This window comes from Mauremys reevesii, linkage group 12, assembly GCF_016161935.1.
Source record: "Mauremys reevesii isolate NIE-2019 linkage group 12, ASM1616193v1, whole genome shotgun sequence".
NCBI lineage: Eukaryota > Metazoa > Chordata > Testudines > Geoemydidae > Mauremys > Mauremys reevesii.
In genome coordinates this window covers 45,497,272-45,521,010 of record NC_052634.1, presented here as the reverse complement: position 1 = coordinate 45,521,010, position 23,739 = coordinate 45,497,272, and the positions used below count along the sequence as shown (strand labels likewise).

At 53.5% G+C, this 23,739-nt stretch overlaps 7 non-coding genes across 7 annotated transcripts; 5 read left to right on the top strand and 2 right to left on the bottom strand.

Annotated features, from left to right (window-relative positions):
- Nucleotides 1-2,543: 2,543 nt before the first annotated feature.
- Nucleotides 2,544-2,655, top strand: LOC120376079. Its single transcript, XR_005587001.1, has one exon. It is a non-coding gene; the product is annotated as a U5 spliceosomal RNA (small nuclear RNA).
- A 1,939-nt stretch (nucleotides 2,656-4,594) lies between these two features.
- On the bottom strand, nucleotides 4,595-4,758 carry LOC120376157. Its single transcript, XR_005587065.1, has one exon. It is a non-coding gene; the product is annotated as a U1 spliceosomal RNA (small nuclear RNA).
- A 3,684-nt stretch (nucleotides 4,759-8,442) lies between these two features.
- On the top strand, nucleotides 8,443-8,558 carry LOC120375998. Its single transcript, XR_005586925.1, has one exon. It is a non-coding gene; the product is annotated as a U5 spliceosomal RNA (small nuclear RNA).
- Nucleotides 8,559-10,486: 1,928 nt separating this feature from the next.
- Nucleotides 10,487-10,650, bottom strand: LOC120376224. Its single transcript, XR_005587129.1, has one exon. It is a non-coding gene; the product is annotated as a U1 spliceosomal RNA (small nuclear RNA).
- Nucleotides 10,651-11,413: 763 nt separating this feature from the next.
- On the top strand, nucleotides 11,414-11,599 carry LOC120376444. Its single transcript, XR_005587321.1, has one exon. It is a non-coding gene; the product is annotated as a U2 spliceosomal RNA (small nuclear RNA).
- A 2,287-nt stretch (nucleotides 11,600-13,886) lies between these two features.
- On the top strand, nucleotides 13,887-14,079 carry LOC120376527. The gene has a single exon (XR_005587388.1). It is a non-coding gene; the product is annotated as a U2 spliceosomal RNA (small nuclear RNA).
- A 1,469-nt stretch (nucleotides 14,080-15,548) lies between these two features.
- LOC120376423 lies at nucleotides 15,549-15,734 on the top strand. Its single transcript, XR_005587302.1, has one exon. It is a non-coding gene; the product is annotated as a U2 spliceosomal RNA (small nuclear RNA).
- Nucleotides 15,735-23,739: the final 8,005 nt, after the last annotated feature.

Here is a 23,739-nt window from a genome sequence, read left to right as displayed (position 1 = left end):
TGAGGCTGAGTGCACTGGCAGGCAGCGCCGTTTGAAGAAGTGGAAGATTGGACAAATGACCAGGGAGGAGTATAAAAATATTGCTCAGGCACGCAGGAGTGAAATCAGGAAGGGCAACTCACGCTTGGAGTTGCAGCTAGCAAGAGATGTTAAGAGTAACAACAAGAAGGGTTTCTTCAGGGATGTTAGCAACAAGAAGAAAGTCAAGGAAAGTGTGGGCCCCTTACAGAATGAGGGAGGCGACCTTGTGACAGAGGATGTGGAAAAAGCTAATGTACTCAATGCTTCCCCACCCTCCCCCTTCGTGATTTTGTCTTCACGAACAAAATCAGCTCCCAGACTGCTGCTCTGGGCAGCACAGCATGGAGAGGAGGTGACCAGCCCTCTGTGGAGAAAGAAGTGCTTCGGGACTATTTAGAAAAGCTGGATGAGCACAAATCCATGGGGCCGGATGCGCTGCATCCGAGGGTGCTAAAGGAGTTGGCGGGTGTGATTGCAGAGCCACTGGTCATTATCTTTGAAAATTCATGGCCATTGGGGGAGGTCCCAAATGACTGGGAAAAGGCTAATGTAGTGCCCATCTTTAAAAGAGGGAAGAAAGAAGGAGGATCCGGGGAACTACAGGCCAGTCAGCCTCACCTCAGTCCCTGGAAAAATCATGGAGCAGGTCCTCAAGGAATCAATTCTGAAGCACTTAGAGGAGAGGCAAGTGATCAGGAGCGGTCAGCATGGATTCAGCAAGGGCAAGTCACGCCTGACTAACCTAATTGCCTTCTGTGAGGAGAGAACTGGGTCTGTGGATGAGGGAAAAGCAATGGATGTGTTCTTCCTTGACTTTAGCAAAGTTTTTGATACGGTCTCCCACAGTATTCTTGTCGGCAAGTTCAAGAAGTTTGGGCTGGATGAATGGACTATAAGGTGGACTATAAGCTGGCTAGGTCCTCGGCTCAACGGGTAGTGATCAATGGCTCCACGTCTAATTGGCAGCCGGTCTCAAGCGGCGTGCCCCAAGGCTCGGTCCTGGGGCCGGTTGTGTACAATATCTTCGTTAAGGATCTGGAGGATGGTGTGGACTGCACTCTCAGCAAGTTTGCAGATGACGCTAAACTGGGAGGAGCGGTCGATACGCTGGAGGGTACGGATAGGCTACAGAGGGACCTAGACAAATTGGAGGATTGGGCTGAAAGAAACCTGATGAGGTTCAACAAGGACAAGTGCCCGGTCCTGCACTTAGGACGGAAGAATCGTGCACTGCTCCAGACTAGGGACCGAATGGCTAGGCAGCAGTTCTGCAGAAAAGGACCTAGGGGTTACAGTGGACGAGAAGCTGGATATGAGTCGACAGCGTGCCCTTGTTGCCAAGAAGGCTAACGGCATTTTGGACTGTATACGTAGGGGCATTGCCAGCAGATCGAGGATGTGGTCGTTCCTCTCTTCGACGTTGGTGAGGCCTCATCTGGAGTACCGTGTCCGGTTTTGGGCCCCACACTGCAAGAAGGATGTGGAAAACTGAAAAGAGTCCAGCATAGGGCAACACAAGTGATTAGGGGGCTGGAAGACATGATTTATGAGGAGAGGCTGAGGGAACTGGGATGGTTTAGTCTGCAGAAGAGAAGAATGAGGGGGGAGTTGATCGCTGCTTTCAACTACCTGAAAGGGGGTTCCAAAGAGGATGGATCTAGACTGTTCTCAGGGGCACCAGATGACAGAACGAGGAGCAATGGTCCCAAGTTGCGGTGGGGAAGGTTTAGGTTGGATCTTAGGAAAACCCTTTTCACTAGGAGGGTGGTGAAGCACTGGAATGGGTTCCTTAGGGAGGTGGTGGAATCTCCTTCCTGAGAGGTTTTTAAGGTCAGCCTTGACAAAGCCCTGGCTGGGATGATTTAGTTGGGGATTGGGTTGGACTAGATGACCTCCTGAGGTCCCTTCCAACCCTGATAGTCCATGATTTGAAGCTGTTCCCGTGTATCAAGGTGAGCTGCAGCTCAGCGAACCCCAAGGATCTGAGCGAGGCGAGCTACTTTGCAGCAGAGGCAGACCAAGCAGCAGGTACAACGCGGGTCGCACTCGGCCGGCAGATAGAATCTCATGTGCGAGATCCCGGCTCCTGTTACTTTGCAAAGTGTGTGCGCTTGCTCCGGGTTTTAGCTGTGGGCCAAGTGCCCTCTGGCTTCTCGTCCGGCTCCGTCCTCCATGCGCCTGGGCATCAGCGGGACTGTCTCAGGAGAGCAGCTGCCCCATCCCAATCTCCGCCCAGCCGGGAAGGAGCAGAGGCAGCCCGGAGAAAAGACTCCTTTGAGCGCCGGAGACGGCCGGAGCATCTTATTTGCATAGCCACAGTGCATTGCGTGCAGCGAAGCGAGTCCCTGGTCGAGGGGCTGGTTTTGCTCCCTGTGTCCCCGGTTCCGATGATCCAACTCGGACTGCCAATCGGTTCAATTCCATTTCCTCTGAAAGCTCGCGTGTAGCGGGCTGGGAGAGTCGTCACCCTGACTTTTGGGAGCGTAGGCGGTTGCCCGCAGCGCCTCTGCCACGAGTTCTACGTACTCTGCTTTCTCTTCAGTTCGTATAAATCTTTCGCTTTACTAAAGATTTCCGTGGAGAGGAATGTTGATGAGTTTGTAGCCAATTTTTAAGGCTTTGCTTTGGCAAGGCTGTTGTCTGCTGTGAGAAAAACAGAAGAGTGCTCCCTGAGCTGGTGTCACTGGCTGAAGCTTTTCTATAGTATGAAAAAAGTATAGTAGGGGGCACCTGGCATTAGCTGCTGTCAGCAGACAGGATACTGGGCTAGGTCTTTAACTTGGACGGGTAGCTGGGAAGACAGTCAATCAGACAGAACCCGCTCAACAAACCTTTTCATTTCCTTGTTATTGCCTGACTCCTTTAATTCTTTTCCTTTTCCTTATTTCCCAGCAGACCGACTAGCCACCAGATTTGGGTGCTAGCAGAGGGACCTGACGAGCTCCTTCTTTCGGCAGCGTTGAACATGCCAGGGCACAGTCAGATTCTGGATTCTCATCTGAATGTAACGCCTAGCTCTCACCTTTATTTCTGTTTCTTAGCTCTTTTGGGCCATCGATCTTTGGTCTGACCCGTAGGATCCCTGCATTAGGAGAGATGGCTAATTAATGAGCCCATAAACCTTGGAAATCAAATGAAACCTGAAGTCTGAAGAAGACCTCGAAAGGCCCTTGGGGGTGGAGTGCGAGCTGAGGAAGAGTTCCCTGCACAGCTTACCTCTCCATTCTCGTTTTCCTGTCCTGAGCGGAAAAGCCAGGAAGCAGCTCCGGGTAGGGAGGGGATACCATATGTGTGCAGTGGTTAGACAGGAAACAGCAAGGAACTGGACTCGTATGGAGTGAAACTGTAAGCATCTTCTGTATGCCTGATGACTGCAGGTTTGAGAGAGTTATGTGGGACGTGGAGGCTTTCGGTGGGCTTTCAGAGGAAATGTAATGGAAAGGCAGCCGAAAGTGGAATCCCAGGTTTTTAAACAATCCTCCACTAACACGCCAAACAGCTCAGGTCTAGTTACTCATTGAAAATTAGAATAAAGTTACAGCAAGATTTCATCATAAATGAAGTCAAACCCTAAAGATTTCAGAACACAACTGCTATAAGGAGCCACGAGGGAAGCAATACAAAGTCAACCTTGCCTCAGAGAAAGGCAGTTAAACAATTTCTCTTTTTTAAAGCAGCATAATCTCCCCAAACGGAAGGGCACTGTTCCCGGAGAAGGGTCCTGGAGAGGGTTTTCCTCGTTGGTGCCGGCCATCCACCTCCCCGAAAGGCGGGAGCTAGGTGGACGGAAGAATTCTTCCGACCAAGGCGCGGACTGATGTAGCCGCGCCGATTTACGTTCCCCGTGCAGCCCAGGCCCGAGGGTCGGTGCGTGCTGAACAGTTAAGTCAAAACAGCTCCGTCCGTCAGAGGTGTGCAAAAGGGAAAACCCGCTCCTGGGCGACACGGCCACGCCGCCCTAACCCGCAGCGTAGCTAAAGGGCATTCGGGCAGGCGGTGGGTGGGCCTCAAGCGACGGAAAGCCCTCCTCCAGCATGGGGTTGTGACAGCCTAGTCTCCGTAGCACAGACAGGGTGGCCACCAAGAGACAGGAACAGACAGCGAAAGCCAAAGCGGCCCCAGGGCAGGGGGCGAAGCTGCCTGTTGGACGAGGAGACCAGGTTGGGACAGGCGTTTTGGACAGGCCGTCCTCCCGTCAAAGGAGGAAGAGCCCGAGAAGAAGGGCCGAGCAAGAAGCTACAAGCAGGGAAAGAAGCAGAGCAGGCAGGCAGGCAGGCAGGTCCCCATAGAGCCAAGGAAGGCACCGGTCCAAGCCCCCCAAAAGCAGACTAGAGAGCAGATCAGCTGCAAAAGACCAGGGAAAGCCAAGAACACAGAGAGACCCAAGTAAAGTTTCAGAGCTGAGCTTTGCTTACAAGGAGGAACGTGTGACAAAGATACCTAGAAGTACAGGGCCTGTGGAAAAGAGCACTCCCAAAGGCCCAGAATAACAACTGCTTTCCTAAGAATCTGCTTTGCAGTGCACTAAGCCTAAACAGCCCACTGTCAGTTGTCTGTTGTTCAAACCAATCAGCAGGGGAGAGCGCAAACGCAGTCCCCCACTACCACAAATTATGCAGTCAAGTTTCCCGCATTTGGGGAAATCGCAGGGGTCAGCACACCCGCAGTGCAATGGATGAGCCTCTCCCTGGGAAAACCACCTTCGTGATCATGGTATCTCCCCTGCCAGGTAAGTATGAGTTCCTGCTGCCCGGCCGCCGCCCGCCCTCGCTCGCCCCACACTTATAACACACGGGGCGGACCGCCGCGCCCCCACCGACGGCCTCGCCCACACCGGCCCCCACTGCTGACAGCTGCCCTGACGCGGCCCCCGGAGACCGTCCCTTCCCCACGCCGAGCTCCCGGTGCCAAAGTCGGGCCCTGCCTGGCAGCCTGCGTCCGCTCCCACGATTCTCTGCTCGCACACAGATCTGCAGACCTGCTCACGCGGCTCCGCCTCCGCTCGGGCCCTCCCCTGCCCGCCCAGGCCGCCGCTCTTGCGTGCTCAGCTCTTTGAGCTCAGATGGGGTGTAGTGCTCAGATCGAGTGCGACAGACCTTAACTTTGCCATGTGAGGGTCATTCTATCCCCATTACCTGGCTTGCTTATTTATACCTATGACTGTCTTTAACTGTTGTATGCGTGATGTACCCTCACTGCTTGCTGAAGGTATCTTGAACTCACCCACAGTATACCCCACATTGGGGACATTGCACACTGTATAAAAGTTATGTGCTGTCCAATACCAAAGTACTAGCATCCCCCTATACTCTGTATGTCACCCTGATGACCAGTAACTGATGTTACAAACTCTCTGTACCCCTTCTGGCTGGGAAAGCATTATCTAAATTGTATCTATTCTTAAACATTTTCTAATAAACATTTCAAACTAAAATTGCCCTATGCTCTGTATGTCACCCCCGATGACCAATAGCTGACGTTTCAACTCTCTGTATCGTTCATTTTCAAATATTTTCTAATAAACTTTTAAATCTTGGCCTATCCAAGGCGGTGATCAAGTGTCTTGATGTTTTGGTCTTTTGGCCTCGAGATGAAAACCTTGTCTGTGTCTTGGGAACCTTGAGGTAAAAATTATCTAAGTTGTAGCGGTCCCGTCCCGGGAAGCCAGGCCATCGGAGAGACGACGTGGCCCACCTGCTGCTAGGGAAAGAGTGCAGCTTGCATTTCGCTTCTCTCTCGCTCTCCCCACCGGAAGTTGGTCCAATACAAGAATGACCTCCCTGCCTTGTCTCACGTCAGTTTCTCCTCAGGGCAGAAGGTCGGGTGTTGTCAGCCACTCTCCAGAAACTGGACGGCCACTCGATCCCTTTTGTTACCTGCCAAGTGAGGCTGAGTGCACTGGCAGGCAGCGCCGTTTGAAGAAGTGGAAGATTGACAAATGACCAGGAGGAGTATAAAAATATTGCTCAGGCACGCAGGAGTGAAATCAGGAAGGGCAACTCACGCTTGGAGTTGCAGCTAGCAAGAGATGTTAAGAGTAACAACAAGAAGGGTTTCTTCAGGGATGTTAGCAACAAGAAGAAAGTCAAGGAAAGTGTGGGCCCTTACAGAATGAGGGAGGCGACCTTGTGACAGAGGATGTGGAAAAGGCTAATGTACTCAATGCTTCCCCACCCTCCCCCTTCGTGATTTTGTCTTCACGAACAAAATCAGCTCCCAGACTGCTGCTCTGGGCAGCACAGCATGGAGAGGAGGTGACCAGCCCTCTGTGGAGAAAGAAGTGCTTCGGGACTATTTAGAAAAGCTGGATGAGCACAAATCCATGGGGCCGGATGCGCTGCATCCGAGGGTGCTAAAGGAGTTGGCGGGTGTGATTGCAGAGCCACTGGTCATTATCTTTGAAAATTCATGGCCATTGGGGGAGGTCCCAAATGACTGGGAAAAGGCTAATGTAGTGCCCATCTTTAAAAGAGGGAAGAAAGAAGGAGGATCCGGGGAACTACAGGCCAGTCAGCCTCACCTCAGTCCCTGGCACAATCATGGAGCAGGTCCTCAAGGAATCAATTCTGAAGCACTTAGAGGAGAGGCAAGTGATCAGGAGCGGTCAGCATGGATTCAGCAAGGGCAAGTCACGCCTGACTAACCTAATTGCCTTCTGTGAGGAGAGAACTGGGTCTGTGGATGAGGGAAAAGCAATGGATGTGTTCTTCCTTGACTTTAGCAAAGTTTTTGATACGGTCTCCCACAGTATTCTTGTCGGCAAGTTCAAGAAGTTTGGGCTGGATGAATGGACTATAAGGTGGACTATAAGCTGGCTAGGTCCTCGGGCTCAACGGGTAGTGATCAATGGCTCCACGTCTAATTGGCAGCCGGTCTCAAGCGGCGTGCCCCAAGGCTCGGTCCTGGGGCCGGTTGTGTACAATATCTTCGTTAAGGATCTGAGGATGGTGTGGACTGCACTCTCAGCAAGTTTGCAGATGACGCTAAACTGGGAGGAGCGGTCGATACGCTGGAGGGTACGGATAGGCTACAGAGGGACCTAGACAAATTGGAGGATTGGGCTGAAAGAAACCTGATGAGGTTCAACAAGGACAAGTGCCCGGTCCTGCACTTAGGACGGAAGAATCCCGTGCACTGCTCCAGACTAGGGACCGAATGGCTAGGCAGCAGTTCTGCAGAAAAGGACCTAGGGGTTACAGTGGACGAGAAGCTGGATATGAGTCGACAGCGTGCCCTTGTTGCCAAGAAGGCTAACGGCATTTTGGACTGTATACGTAGGGGCATTGCCAGCAGATCGAGGGATGTGGTCGTTCCTCTCTTCGACGTTGGTGAGGCCTCATCTGGAGTACCGTGTCCGGTTTTGGGCCCCACACTGCAAGAAGGATGTGGAAAACTGAAAAGAGTCCAGCATAGGGCAACAAAAGTGATTAGGGGCTGGAAGACATGATTTATGAGGAGAGGCTGAGGGAACTGGGATGGTTTAGTCTGCAGAAGAGAAGAATGAGGGGAGTTGATCGCTGCTTTCAACTACCTGAAAGGGGGTTCCAAAGAGGATGGATCTAGACTGTTCTCAGGGGCACCAGATGACAGAACGAGGAGCAATGGTCCCAAGTTGCGGTGGGGAAGGTTTAGGTTGGATCTTAGGAAAACCCTTTTCACTAGGAGGGTGGTGAAGCACTGGAATGGGTTCCTTAGGGAGGTGGTGGAATCTCCTTCCTGAGAGGTTTTTAAGGTCAGCCTTGACAAAGCCCTGGCTGGGATGATTTAGTTGGGGATTGGGTTGACTAGATGACCTCCTGAGGTCCCTTCCAACCCTGATAGTCCATGATTTGAAGCTGTTCCCGTGTATCAAGGTGAGCTGCAGCTCAGCGAACCCCAAGGATCTGAGCGAGGCGAGCTACTTTGCAGCAGAGGCAGACCAAGCAGCAGGTACAACGCGGGTCGCACTCGCCGGCAGATAGAATCTCATGTGCGAGATCCCGGCCCTGTTACTTTGCAAAGTGTGTGCGCTTGTTCGGTTTTAGCTGTGGGCCAAGTGCCCTCTGGCTTCTCGTCCGGGCTCCGTCCTCCGTGCGCCTGGGCATCAGCTGGACTGTCTCAGGAGAGCAGCTGCCCCATCCCAATCTCCGCCCAGCCGGGGAAGGAGCAGAGGCAGCCCGGAGAAAAGACTCCTTTGAGCGCCGGAGACGGCCGGAGCATCTTATTTGCATAGCCACAGTGCATTGCGTGCAGCGGCGAGTCCCTGGTCGAGGGGCTGGTTTTGCTCCTGTGTCCCCGGTTCCGATGATCCAACTCGGGCTGCCAATCGGTTCAATTCCATTTCCTCTGAAAGCTAGCGGTGTAGCGGGCTGGGAGAGTCGTCACCCTGACTTTTGGGAGCGTAGGCGGTTGCCCCGGCAGCGCCTCTGCCACGAGTTCTACGTACTCTGCTTTCTCTTCAGTTCGTATAAATCTTTTGCCTTTTACTAAAGATTTCCGTGGAGAGGAATGTTGATGAGTTTGTAGCCAATTTTTTAAGGCTTTGCTTTGGCAAGGCTGTTGTCTGCTGTGAGAAAAACAGAAGAGTGCTCCCTGAGCTGGTGTCACTGGCTGAAGCTTTTCTATAGTATGAAAAAAGTATAGTAGGGGGCACCTGGCATTGGCTGCTGTCAGCAGACAGGATACTGGGCTAGGTCTTTAACTTGGAAGGGTAGCTGGGAAGACAGTCAATCAGACAGAACCTGTTCAACAAACCTTTTCATTTCCTTGTTATTGCCTGACTCCTTTAATTCTTTTCCTTTTCCTTATTTCCCAGCAGACCGACTAGCCACCAGATTTGGGTGCTAGCAGAGGGACCTGACGAGCTCCTTCTTTTCGGCAGCGTTGAACATGCCAGGGCACAGTCAGATTCTGGATTCTCATCTGAATGTAACGCCTAGCTCTCACCTTTATTTCTGTTTCTTAGCTCTTTTGGGCCATCGATCTTTGGTCTGACCCGTAGGATCCCTGCATTAGGAGAGATGGCTAATTAATGAGCCCATAAACCTTGGAAATCAAATGAAACCTGAAGTCCGAAGAAGACCTCGAAAGGCCCTTGGGGGTGGAGTGCGAGCTGAGGAAGAGTTCCCTGCACAGCTTACCTCTCCATTCTCGTTTTCCTGTCCTGAGCGGAAAAGCCAGGAAGCAGCTCCGGGTAGGGAGGGGATACCATATGTGTGCAGTGGTTAGACAGGAAACAGCGAGGAACTGGACTCGTATGGAGTGAAACTGTAAGCATCTTCTGTATGCCTGATGACTGCAGGTTTGAGAGAGTTATGTGGGACGTGGAGGCTTTCGTGGGCTTTCAGAGGAAATGTAATGGAAAGGCAGCCGAAAGTGGAATCCCAGGTTTTTAAACAGTCCTCCACTAACACGCCAAACAGCTCAGGTCTAGTTACTCATTGAAAATTAGAATAAAGTTACAGCAAGATTTCATCATAAATGAAGTCAAACCCTAAAGATTTCAGAACACAACTGCTATAAGGAGCCACGAGGGAAGCAATACAAAGTCAACCTTGCCTCAGAGAAAGGCAGTTAAACAATTTCTCTTTTTAAAGCAGCATAATCTCCCAAACGGAAGGGCACTGTTCCCGGAGAAGGGTCCTGGAGAGGTTTTCCTCGTTGGTGCCGGCCATCCACCTCCCGAAAGGCGGGAGCTAGGTGGACGGAAGAATTCTTCCGACCAAGGCGCGGACTGATGTAGCCGCGCCGATTTCGTTCCCGTGCAGCCCAGGCCCGAGGGTCGGTGCGTGCTGAACAGTTAAGTCAAACAGCTCCGTCCGTCAGAGGTGTGCAAAGGAAAACCCGCTCCTGGGCGACACGGCCACGCCGCCCTAACCCGCAGCGTAGCTAAAGGGCATTCGGGAAGGCGGTGGGTGGGCCTCAAGCGACGGAAAGCCCTCCTCCAGCATGGGGTTGTGACAGCCTAGTCTCCGTAGCACAGACAGGGTGGCCACCAAGAGACAGGAACAGACAGCGAAAGCCAAAGCGGCCCCAGGGCAGGGGGCGAGGCTGCCTGTTGGACGAGGAGACCGGGTGGGACAGGCGTTTTGGACAGGCCGTCCTCCCGTCAAAAGAGGAAGAGCCCGAGAAGAAGGGCCAGGCAAGAAGCTACAAGCAGGGAAAGAAGCAGAGCAGGCAGGCAGGCAGGCAGCTCCCCTTAGAGCCAAGGAAGGCACCGGTCCAAGCCCCCCAAAAGCAGACTAGAGAGCAGATCAGCTGCAAAAGACTAGGGAAAGCCAAGAACACAGAGAGACCCAAGTAAAGTTTCAGAGCTGAGCTTTGCTTACAAGGAGGAACATGTGACAAAGATACCTAGGAGTACAGGGCCTGTGGAAAAGAGCACTCCCAAAAGCCCAGAATAACAGCTGTTTTCCTGAAAATCTGCTTTGCAGTGCACTAAGCCTAAACAGCCCACTATTGGTTGTCTGTTGTTCAAACCAATCACCAGAGGAGAGCGCGAACGCAGTCCCCCACTACCATAAATTATGCAGTTGAGTTTTTCGCATTTGGGGAAATCGCAGGGGTCAGCACACCCACAGTGCAATGGATGAGCCTCACCCTGGGAAAACCACTTTCGTGATCATGGTATCTCCTCTGCCAGGTAAGTATGAGCTCCTGCTGCCCGGCCGCCGCCCGCCCTCGCTCGCCCTGCACTTATAACACACGGGGCGGACCGCCGCGCCCCCCACCGCCGGCCTCGCCCACACCGGCCCCCACTGCCGACAGCTGCCCCGACGTGGCCCCCGGAGACCGTCCCTTCCCCACGCCGAGCTCCCGGTGCCAAAGTCGGGCCCTGCCTGGCAGCCTGCGTCCGCTCCCACGATGCTCTGCTCGCACACAGATCTGCATACCTGCTCACGCGGCTCCGCCCCTCTGCTCGGGCCCCTCCCCCTGCCCCTGCCCGCCCGGGCCGCCGCTCTTGCGTGCTCAGCTCTTTGAGCTCAGATGGGGTGTAGTGCTCAGATCGAGTGCGACAGACCTTAACTTTGCCATGTGAGGGTCATTCTAGCCCCATTACCTGGCTTGCTTATTTATACCTGTGACTGTCTTTAACTGTTGTATGCATGATGTACCCTCACTGCTTGCTGACTGTATCTTGAACTCGCCCACAGTATACCCCACATTGGGGACATTGCACACTGTATAAGTTATGTGCTGTCCAATACCAAAGTACTAGCATCCCCCTATACTCTGTATGTCACCCCTGATGACCAGTAACTGATGTTACAAACTCTCTGTATTATCTATTCTTAAACATTTTCTAATAAACATTTAAATCTATGCTGTCCAATACCAAAATGCTAATATCCCCCTACAACCTGTATGTTACCACCAATGACACGATAACTGACGCTTCAAACACTTTGTATCGTTCATTTTCAAATATTCTCTAATAAACTTTAAATCTGTTCTTATCAGTTGAATATCTGATATGTCCTTTATTTGAGGACTGTATATTAAACTGATTTTTGAAACAGGGGGCTGGAATAGGAGCTTGCTCTGTCCACCCCATGCATTGACCTGGTATTGCAGTGCCTCCAGGACCGGTGGTGCCTCTCCTTCTGGGGAGAATCTTCTGGTTAGAAAAGCAGAAAGAATTTTACTGTAATGATTCCCCTTTAGAGCAGATTTGTTCGAGTTGTTGAAAACAGATTGGAAACCCTTGTCTTCTTTACAATAAAACATTGTTATGTTTTCTTTGGGGTCTAATGTTTTCTGAGGCTTTCGATAGATATGTGAGGTTCTTTGTCTTGCTAGAGGATTGTTTAAGGAGCTGGGATCCTTTTTTTCTGCGGCGAGTCTTTTCAACCGTTAGTATGAGGGATGAAGGCTTTCCGGGCTGTTGGGGAGATGGTTGGTTGGTTGGTTGTTTTGTTTGCACGCACAGGCAGAGACGGCGCTGTTTAAAGCTGCTCCCGTGCATCAGGTCAGGTTAGCTACAGCTCACCGAACCCCGAGGATCTCAGGTAAGCTACTTTGTAGCAGAGGCAGACCAAGCAGCAGGTACAATGCCGGGGTCGCACCCCGGCTGGCAGATACAATCTCAATGACCGAGAGACATTTTCCGTTGGACCGTATGAACTCGAACCGTAAACTCACTGAACGTTAAATCTCACCAAATGAGGGTCAACCCAGCCCCATCATCGTATCCACTCGTTATACTCCACACCTGAACATAGCCGTCATATGAACAACCTACCCTCCTATCTCAGTGTCTGTACGTTGACCCGTTAACCTTTACTCCCAATCGGGCTATGGCAGATGATGTATTCCTTACGCCACCTGATCTTAAACTGAATTTTGCACCCCCTCGACAATCTGTAGGTTATTCCCTGACCACCAGAAACTTCTACGCCTAAACTCGGTGGCCTACACTTTTAAAAACAAACAAACAAACAAATGAAAAAAAAAACCCATCATCTTAGTAAAATCAGAGGCTGCCAGGAGGTTCAACCCGCTGCTCACTGCAGGACCGATCCCCCACTAAAGGGCCCCCCTCCGGGGCTGAGCTTGCAAGCCAGGGTTTAGCAGGCTAATGCTCAAGCCCCCGAGCTACCCCTCCCCCCTACGTTGACACTTGCTCGCGATCCCGGCTCCTGCCCCTTTGCAAGGTGTGCGTCTGCTCCTGGGTTTTAAGCCTGCTAACCCAGCGGGGGCCCGATTGCCCTCTGGCTTCCCGCCCGGCTCCTCCGCCATGCGCCTGGGCGTCAGCGGGACTGTCTCAGGAGAGCAGCTTCTCCCCGCATCCCAATCTCCGCCCAGCTGGGGAACGCAGCCCTGAGAAAAGACTCCTTTGAGCGCTGGAGGCCGGCGGGGAACTCTCATTTCCATACCCACGATACCCACGGTGCATTGCGTGCAGCGAAGCGAGTCGCTGCTCAAGGGGCTGGTTTTGCTCCCAATGTCCCCGGTTCCCATGAGCCAATTTGGCATTTAAATCGGTTCAATTAAATTTCTAAAAGGAGAGGTTTAGTGGGGCTGTCGGTGTAGTTACTCCGAGTTGAGCGGAAGGCGCCTTTCCTGGCAGTGCCTCTGCAGGTTGCTCTGGTTTCTCTTCAGATGGTATAAATCTTTGTCTCCTCTGCTTCCCTGTTCCTGAAAAGCAAAAGCACAGCTTTTCCTAGAGAGTAACCATTATGCTCGCCCCAGTTTTGTGAGATTGTTATCTCATGTCGGGAAGAAAGCAGAATGGGGTCGGACTTTTGCGCCTTGAACAGAGCGGTGGTGTGTGTTTCCTTGGCTAGCTGCTGCCTGTTTGTGGCTGGGAGGCAACCTCACCGATGATGGCAGGGGACAGCTCTCTTGTGTTCTGCAGTGATGCTGCAATTTTTTGTTGTGCCCTCCCTGCTGCAAACCAGGCAGGCAGGCTTGGTGGCTGCGGAGGTGGGTCGAGCCCAGGTTTCCTTTGGCAGACGCCTGGTTGAGAACCGGTGCTGTATCTTATAGGGATCTTAGTCATCTCTTGTCTAAGCTGACAAGCCCTAATGTCTGTAGTCTCGTCTCATACTTTGGAAGCCTGCTATTTACCCCCTTTCAGTTGTAAAAACTGACTCTTGATTCCTACCCTTTCTTTCCTATCTGCTAACCAGTTACTGATCCATGAGAGGGAGGGGCTTGAGCCGTCTGGAGTAGCTCGTGACTGTGAGTGGCAACCTCAGGGCAGACTGTTGAGAAGCAGGGCACAACCCCCAAAATGGTTGTACGTTCTAGACTTAGATTTCACCAAGTGTCAGATACTGGATGATGTGCCTTTTATGACTTTTTAAACCCAAACTTGCGATTTGGGGATAATTTAAGCGTTCTGTGCAGAGGACTAGAAATACTTTTATTAACCTGTAGTTTAGATCATTTTAACATTCGCTGGAATCACAGTTTTAAATCTGTTCTTATCACTTTAATAACTGATACTTCCTCTATCTCAGGACTAGCTATTACACTGATTTTTTGGAATAGGGAGACGGAATAGCAGCTTCCTCCATCCACTGCACACAGCGCCCCGTTATTGTGCACTGAACCTCCAGGAACGGTGGGCCTCCCTATGGGGAGAATATCGTGGTTGAAGAGCAGCGAAGAAAAGTCGTGTTGTCTGTGTTACCATTTGGTTTGTACTAAGAGTATGGTTTCGAGTCATCTGTGACTCTTTCATCAGTTATTAGTTACATCTTATGATTAAGCCTCTGAGTTGAAAGGCTGCTCTTGCAGATTTTACTTTGTCGTTGTTTGTAGGTCAGTTAAACAGCTGCTTTCTTAGTCTATTCTGTGTAGGTTCTTAAACTGCTCTCTTTAGTATACCTTCCAGAATTAATGGCATGGTTTGGCCTGTTCTTTCCTCGTCTCCCCACAGAAGAGAAAATTTCCATCCCTTTTCCCATTGGGAAAATGCCACCCTCTTAACCTAGGAAACAGTCTCTGTAAATGTTTTGCCCAGACGAGGGCTAGTTCATAGGAGCAGAAGAGGAGGAAGGTTGTGATCCTTTGAGTCACATTCCTAGCGTGACTCAAGGAAAATAATTAAAGAAAAAAAAAAGTGTGTGGGGGGGTGCGCGAGCGGCTCGGGGGCAGCAGGTCAGTGGGTGGGTTTTTGTGGAAAGGAGGAGCGTACAGGGAACTGTCTCTTTTTTTCTTTCTTTCTTTTTTTTTAACAGACTTGTGTGTCAAGGGTTCTTGCTTTGAATTCTTCCACTGGAGTCATTTTAGGAAGTGAGCTCACTTAGAGTTACCTCGCTACGGTGTTCGTTGCGTGGCTGAGTGCTCGCCCCGGCGAGGTAGAAAGCGGTGGGGGCAGGGGGTGTGCGCGTGCCGCAAAGCCCGAGCATCGCTTCTCAGCTCTTTGAGCTAAGATCAATGGTAGCGATCCCGTTGGAGAATAGGATCACGGCCTTCCGCCAAGCCTGAGCCCGCAAACTCGAAAAGTACGCTCCCCTGGCTGACACCCTGCGAGCAAAGAGCTACGAGGTCTACACCGACGCTCTGATCGTTGGGGCCTTGGGCGCCTGGGACCTCCTTAATGAGCGCGTGCTGCGGACCTGTGGGGTGGGCCGTTGCCACGCCGCTCATGAGATGCCTAATGGTCTCGGACGCTATTCGGTGGTCCAGAGACATTTACACAGAGCACGTCACCGGCCACCGTCAATACCAAGAGTGAGCCGGCGTGACTCCACGCACCCGCAAGGGGGAAGAGACCTAGAAACTTCCCCTGTTGGACTTTATCCCCTGAGCCCTGAACCAACCAAACTGAACTCTGCCCTGTGAGGGTCATCCTATCACCATTACCCAGTCCGCTCATTTACTCACGCCCATGACTATCCATAACCTGTTTGTATGAATGATGTGCCCTCACTGCTTGCTGGCTGTACCTTGAACTCTCCCACCGTATACCCCGCATTGGGGACATGACAGACTGTGTATATGTATATGCCGTCCAATACCAAAATGCTAACATCCCCCCACAACCTGTATGTTACCCCCAATGACACAATAACTGACGCTTCAAACACTTTGTATCGTTTATTTTAAATATTCTCTAATAAAATTTAAATCTGTTCTTATCAGTTTAATATCTGATAGGTCCTTTATTTGAGGACTGTATGTTATTTTTGATTTTTGAAACAAGGGGTTGGAATAGGAGCTTGCTCTGTCCACCCCATGCATTGACCTGGTATTGCAGTGTCTCCAGGACCAGTGCTTCTCCTTCTGGGGAGAATTGTCTGGTTAGAAAAGCAGAAAAAGTTTCACTCTAAAGATGCTGATTTGAGAAGATTTTTTTTAAAGTAGTTGAAAATCAGGTATCTTTAGCACTTTCTTCAGAACAACATATTGTTAAAATTTCTTGGGAGTGTTTTCTGAGTCTACAGCTGTGAGTTTCTTTGTCTTGCTAGAGGATTGTTTTAAAAACTGAAATTCTTCTATTTGCTGTGAGTCTTTTCAACAACACGAGAGATGAATGTTTTCCGACTGAGGGTCTGTTTGGGAGATGGTTGGTTGGGGTTGTGTGTGTGTGGGGACACACCGATTGGTAATATTCGAGGTCACATGTATATCAATAACTGGATGAGTTACACAGACTTCTCTCCACCCAGCCTACGTTCCATGTATCTTGACTGAGCCTGCCACCCACCATCCCAGAGCAGAAGCCTGAAGCCTGAGCCCCACCGCACGCAGGAAGGTGGGGAACTCCCACTGGTTGCCTGCTCCTGCAGTGTTTATGACTCCGGAAGGGGGTAGGGACCAGCCCCTGCAGGCAGCCCGGGGGAAGAGCCGCTGCTTTGCTGCCCCCGACTCTCCCTCAATTACAGCCCAGGATGCTGTGGCCACAATTAAAGCCCCTGGTGGCCACATTTGAGAAATGCTGGAGCCTCACAGTAAACAAATCCCAGCAGGTTTGTCACACCCTGTCCCTCACCCTGGGGATTTCTTGCCCTCTCCCACCCAGACCAACCTTCCTGGAAGTTCCCACCCTCTATGTATTTACGGCCCTTTCTCCCCGCCAAGGGAACCCGCCAGCAACTCCCTGATAATCCCTCCCTCAACTGGCTCCACTGCAGCCATTTCCCTTCCCCTGACCCTGGGAGGACCAAATGAGCTGGAGCAAAACATGGATGTTGCGCTGCAGCCTGTTAGGGCAAAAAGGGCAACTGGGGACATGTCAGAACAGGAAATAATTTCAGCACAATTCCCAGGCTCTTTCCCTGCACACGGATATTCCAGCCTGTCCTGCATGGGACAGAAACATTCAAATCTAGGGCTGTCAATTAATCGCAGTTAACTTACACAATTAACTTTAAAAAATCATGATTAATCTGTTTTAATCGCACCGTTAAACAATAGAATACTAATTTAATTTTTTTTGTTTTTCTACATTTTCAAATATATTGATTTCAATTACAACACAGAATATGAAGTGTACAGTGCTCACTATATATAGTTTTATTACAAATATTTACACTGTAAAATATAAAGTACTGCAGTGCAATCTCTTTATCATTAAAGTACAACTTGCATATGTAGATTTTCGTTGTTGTTGCATAAGTGCACTCAAAAAGAAAACAATGTAAAACTTTAGAGTCCAGTTAGTCCTACTTCTTGTTCAGCTAATTGCTAAGACAAACAAGTTTGTTTACATTTACTGAGATAATGCTGCCCGTGTCACATATACGTCACCTAAAAGTGAGAACAGGCTCTCTCATGGCACTTTTGCAGCCAGCATTGCAAGGTATTAATGTGCCAGATATGCTAACATCCATATGCCTTCATACTTCAACCACCATTCCAGAGGACATGCTTCCATGCTGAAAACGCTCGTTAAAAATGCATTAATTTGTGACTGAAGACCTTGATGAAGAACTGTATGTCTCCTGCTCCATGGTTCTATCCTCATTCTACCATATATTTCGTTTTATGGCAGTCTTGGGTGATGACCCAGCACATGTTCACTTTAAGAACACTTTCACTGCAAATTTAACAAAAACACAAAGAAGGTATAACGGAGATTTCTAGAGATAGCTACAGCGCTGAGCCAAGGTTTAAGAATCTGAAGAGCCTTCCAAAATCCAATAGGACGAGGTGTGAAACATGTTGTCAGAAGTCCTCAAAGAGCAACACGCTGATGCAGACACTACAGAACCTGAACCACTAGACAGGAAAATCAATCTTCGGTTGGTGGCTGACTCAGATGAGGAATATGAATGTACTTTGATCGTTATTGAGCAGTACCTGTCATCAGCATGGAAGCATGTCCCTGGCCTCTGATTGCTAGAAGCTGGGAGGGGAGAACAGGGCTGAGCTCTCCATGGTCGCCCGGTCTGGTCACTCCTCCGAAGCCCATAGCCAGGCAAGCCTTAGGGTGGGTGACACCAGGAATTGCTGTGAGAGGGGAGCAAGGAGGGACATCAGGCTCCTGCATCCAGGTCACCTTCCCACCTGGGCTGCATAAGGGGAGGACAGAGAGCAGCAGCCCAGAGGGAGAAGGTGACCTGGATGCAGGGAGCCCCGATGGTGCTCCATGCTCCAACTCTCACAGTCCCCTAACAAGGTGTGGAGGAGCAGGGTTCAGGGGCGGCGGGGGGAGCGAGCAGCAATGCCAGCTACTCTGTGCATCCTGGTCCGTTTCCCAAGTGGGCACAGGAGGGTGCAGGGGTTAGGGGAAAGGGGGCCAGTGCAGGGATTGCGGGTGCGGGAGGAGGCCGGGGTTAGGGGGGGAGGGGTGAGGGGAACTGGAGGGGGCACAGGGTTAGGGGTGCAGAGCCTGGGGGCACCAGAGGAGGTTCAGGGTTGGGTGCCAGAGGGGGGGAGCAGGGATTAGGGGGACAGTAGCACAGACCACACCTACTCCTCCTGCTTTCTCCTGACACCAGCATCACCCTTCCCAGCATCGCCTCATGGCAGCATCTGCTTCCGGACTCGCACCAGAAATGGGAAGTCTGGGCCGGGCCTGGCAGCGGCTGTCAGGAAATGGAAGCAGGAGACACTACCACTCCCATGGTGCTGTGGGGCCCGTCCTGGCTGGTGGGAGATGGAGGCAGTGGACACTACCACTCCCATGGTGCCATAGGGGTTTCAGGTGGGGTGCCCCCGCCAGGGTTGGGCTCCAGGGGAGGTTTGGCAGCTTAAGGGACTGGGGGCGGGGTTGCTTGGAGGAGGTTTGAGGACCAACGGCGAAGGGGAAGTTGGACACTGGCCAGAATACCAGGGAGACAAGGCAGGTGAGGTGATACCTGTTACTGGACCAGCTTTGGAGCCACACAGGGTCTTCTTCATGCAGGGGAAAGGTGCTCAGAGCATCACAGTTCAATAGAAGGTGGAACGCTCTGCCCTGAACACCAGACAGTCCCCTACTTCCTGGAACGGGGGGGGGCCTGTCTCCATTGTCCTGTAAACAGCCCCACCATGTAACCCAGAGGTGGCTCCATTTTAGCACCAAGACACCAGTGGTCACTGCTCCAGAGGAGATGGTACATACAGGCCACTGCCCTACGTGGCCCCCAGACGTCACAGACTGTGCACTGTCTTAGCTGGTCCCACAAGTTACTGCCCCAAGAGGTGAGGTACACACAGGCTACTACTCAAACTGGGCACCTGGGGTCACTGCAGCAATGGTTGGGGGTGATACATGCAGGGCACTGCTGCACATGGCCACCAGGGGGCACTGCTGCAATGGTGGGGGTGGAGGTGGTGGGGGGCGATGATAAACAGGCCACTGCCTGAATTGGCCACTACCACAATGGTGTGAGAGAGGGGAGGAAATACCAATAGGGCACTGCCACACCAGGGCACCACAGGGAGGTCACTGCTCCAATTAGTAGAGATACACATTGGGTAGTGCCCCAACTGGGTGCCCTACCCCAGAGAGAGAGGGGGCTGGGGAGAAAAGAGGAAATCAAAGGCCACTGCCTCACTTAGCCATCAGGGTCACTACCTAAATAGGGGGGGACAAACACACAGGGCACTGCCCCACCTGACCAGCAGGGGTCACTGCCCCAATAGGGGGATATACAGAGGGTATTGCCCCACGGGGATGCCAGGGATCAGTGCCTGCCATGCCTGGCACAGGGGTAGAAGGGAAAGGGTGACCAGATGTCCCGATTTTATAGGGACAGTCCCGATATTCGGGGCTTTTTCTTATGTAGGTGCCTATTACCCTCCACCCCGTCCCGATTCTTCACACTTTCTATCTGGTCACCCTGGGGTGGGGGGGAGGGAGGGGGCTAAACACAGGGCACTGCCATACTTGACCACCAGTGCACATCCATAGTGGGGGAGTGACACACACCAGGAGCAGGGCTCACTGCCACAAAGGGGTTGGAAGACACCCAGGGCACTGCCTGACACGGCCACCCAGGCACCCTGCCACCTTGGGGGAGGTGAAGAACCCACCTCAGGCACGGACCCCTCTGGCTACCAGTGCTCCCTGGCCCAATGCAGGGGTTGGGGGGGGAGTAAAGACACACAGGGGGCTGCCCCACCTGGGCAACACGAGTCACCGCGATGAGAGAGGGATACGCAGAGGGCACTGCCCCAATGGCTGATATACATACAGGGCCCTGCCTCACCTACCCACCAGCGCTCACAGGCACAATGGCAGTGGTGGGGTCACACAGGCAACTGCCCTCAGTGGCCACCAGGGGTCGCTGCAGCAATGCTAGGGGGGATACATGCCAGGCATTGCTGCCCTCGCCACCAGGAGTCACTGCTCCTACAAGAAGGCACCTACAGGACACTCCCATGCCTGGCCAGCAGGGGTCACTATCAGTGGGGAGGGGCTATGGGGAAGCAGAGAAAGAGCAACAAACTGCAGTGGGGAAAATCGTCATCTACAGGGGAGAAAGAATGGACTCCGCTAGGACATCGCACCAGCTCCGGCCAGGCTGGATACCAGCACCGGGCTGGAGCAGCTCCAGCTAGAGGCTGGGTGGAGGCAGGTGACCTCGGTCTCTGTGCTGAGCAGGCAGCGAGGAGGGACAGGGAACCCCCCGGCCAGGGTCTTGCTGCCCAAGGAGGGGGAGATCTGTGGCAGTTTTGGAGTAGCTGGTTCAGCAGCCGTGAGCCGCATGCTTGTCCCTGCCTGAGCTCTCCAGGAGCACATAACACACAGGTGTGCGCTGGATGTAGGCACCAGTGTAACGACAGGGCCAGACTCTGCTGAGTGCTGCCTGCAAGAGACAGGGGCAGAGTCAGACGGGCAGATGGGGGCAGGAGATGACAGGGCCAGTGGCCATGAGCTGAACCCATCACAAGTCCAGCCTGTGATGTCACCATCCGTCCCTGCAGCTCTCCATCTGTCCCGCTGTCCGTCCAACCCTCAACCTCCCATCCATCCCCCATGTATGCCACACACCCCCCTTCACCCATCTGCCTCACACACTCATCTATTTCCTCATGCATCCTGCTGTCCCTCTGATTGTCCCTGCAGTGCCCAGCACAAGGAGGCATAGTGGACCCTGAGCGAGGCTTTTGGGTGATGCAGTAATGGAGCTAGCGGGTGATAAGGGGGGTTCTGGGCATCTCTAATCCTGTGCCCAAAGCCATGACTGCGAGCCCACCCCTCTCAGTCTCAGACCCCACAGCCCCAAAGACATGACTGGCCACTCACGCTGTGACCCAGTTACAGCAATGAGGTCTCCCCGAAGATACGGGGTGGGAGGAGCAACCCCCTTATCCTGGCAGGCAGGACACATCCTTCCCAGTACAGCAGAGACCTTGCCCGTGGGCAGATAGACCCAGCTGAGCCCATAGGAGACTGGGGGAGGAGGAGCAGAGGAAGAGGATGCAGGCAACTGAACATGACAGGTGTCCATGAAAGGAGAGAGAGAGTTTGAGTGTGAGTTGGCCAACACAGAGAGAGAAACCTTGGAGAAAGAAAGAAACTCAGAACAGGGAGTCACCCTCATGGATCCAACTTTCTGCTAGGGAGCACACACCACTCCTGGCCAGAGAGATGATCAGCCCCCACAAATGGCAACATCATCTCCCTTGAAGCCACAGCTAGTCCAGAAACCCACACCCAGGTAACGGGACATCCCTGCCTGGAACCAGGGGGGCTGTGACCAGAGCCCTCCCCAAACCAGATACTTCTCTCACCGACAGAGACAGCTACTCTCATCCCAGCTGGGCAGGTCTTGCCTGGCATCAACAGGATTCACCCTGTCACTGCTCTTGCTCACTTTCCATCTCACCTCAGAGCTGGACTCCGTCCCCGCGACTTCTTTTCCCTTGGTATGAAACACAACACAAATGAAAAAGCAATGGTGGCGAGGCTCCTCTTCTCGCTACTCCCGCACCCCAGGGCTCCGGCTTCAACCCTCCTCCCAGTCTGCCATCACAGCTACAATCAGAAATCTGAGCCCGGGCTCACACCTGGTTGTCTCCCCAATCCTTGGCGCTGTCCAGCATGTCTCCCTCCACAGAAGTCACCTGGCCTCGTCTTAGACTCCATCTTCATATTGCTCTTCTCCTTCCCAGAGCTCCTGCTCTGCTCCTCAGGCCTGTCTGTGCTCAGCTCTGCAGGCAGAGGAAGGGGCATGATGGGAACACACGCCCCATTCCAGACACCACACAGCATCCACAGGGCTACCAAACCACGTCACCTTCGGCCAAAACCACCCCCCACCCCGAGGGAGCAAAAGGCCTTTGTGAGCTCAGCACACACAAGCCAGGAAAAGATTAACACCCCCACCCAGCCCAGCCAAAGTGGGAGCTTCCCCCACTTCCCGGCCACAGGCCCACGGGGCTCATGGATGGAGGAGTTTGGGGGGCTGTGGGGGCCCCTGAAGGACTAGCTCAGCGTGTGACGAGTGACTGGGGTGTATGTGGGGGCCGGACTGTGGGTTGGGGTGTCCAGGGGACCCCCGGTAAGGGACTAGGGGGATTAGGGACAGAGGAGGGTGGGGTTACCAAGGTGCATTGTGGGAATGTGGGATTTAGAGCCCAGAGTGGATGGGTGGGGGCGGGCTGGAGGACCCCACAGTGGCTGAAAAGGGGAACCCGGCAGGTTGGGGGGTAGCAGCGATTGGCGAGGAGGACCCTCACACCGTGGGGAGGGACTGGGGCAGTGGGGGGATGGGGAAGTGGGGCCCAGCAATGGAGACATGGGCTGGAGGCAGTTAGGGGCTGGGGGAGGAGGGGGGCAAAGGGAAAGGCCGGGCAGAGCGGACAGGATGGGGGATGGGACGCCGGGGGCTGAGGGATCCCCACAGATGGGGGAGGGGCTGGCGAGAGGGTCACAACAGACGGGGAGAGACTGGGGGGCCTGCAGGGGCGCTACAGAGGGAGAGGCGGGGGGGGGGCTGATGGCGCCTGGAACTGGGGGTCTGAGCCCTGCCCCCGCGCGGAGCCGCCACTCGCCGCCCGCCCCAGCGCCCTGCCCCGCCGGCTGCCCCCGAGCCGCGTCCCCATCCCCGCCCGGGACCCCAGCAGCGCCCGGCGGGTCCCACTGTCTCTGTCCCGCGCCTCCGCCAATCAGGAGCGGGAGGGGCGCGCGAAGTGATGAGCTACAGCCCTCCTCCAATAGAGGCCGCGTGAGAGAGAGAGAACTACGCTTCCCAGAGTGCACCGGGAGGGGCGTTGTCTGAGCAACCAGCGCGTCACTTCCGCCTGAGACGAGCCAGGAACTACAACTCCCAGCCTGCCCCTGGGCACCTCCGTCCTCCAGCCCAGGTGAGGGCGGATCCCTGGGTCAACCTGACACCTCCCCCCCCAGCGCAACTCCTCATCCCCACCCCGCCCCCAGAGAGCCCCGGCCCCGCCCCCCTCCCGGTCCTGACGCGAACACGCGTGTCCGGGGGTCTCGCCTGGCAGCGCCCACCCCGCCTGCTTCCCTTGGCCTCGCCCTCCCCACTGGGGCGGTTGGTTGGAACCATATGGAAATATGGGGGAGGGGCAGGGCTGGGAGCCAGGACTCCTGGGTTCTCCCCCAGCTCTGGGAGGGGAGTGGGACTAGGGGGGTAGAGTGGGGGAGGGGTTGAGTTGCCTGCTGCCCTCATTGCAACCAGCAGAGCCCCCTGCAGTTTGTCACCCCAACGCAGCCGCGCCTGGTTCCCTCTGCCCAGGCAGCTCCCCCAGCCTGACACACACACACAGCCCCTGCACCCGCCCCACCCCAGGGCTCCTCAGCCCAGAGGGGAGCCCCCCGGCTGAGTGGGGCATCAGAACCCCCCGAAATTACCCTGCGACCAGCATGATCTGCCTCCGCCCTGCCCTGCT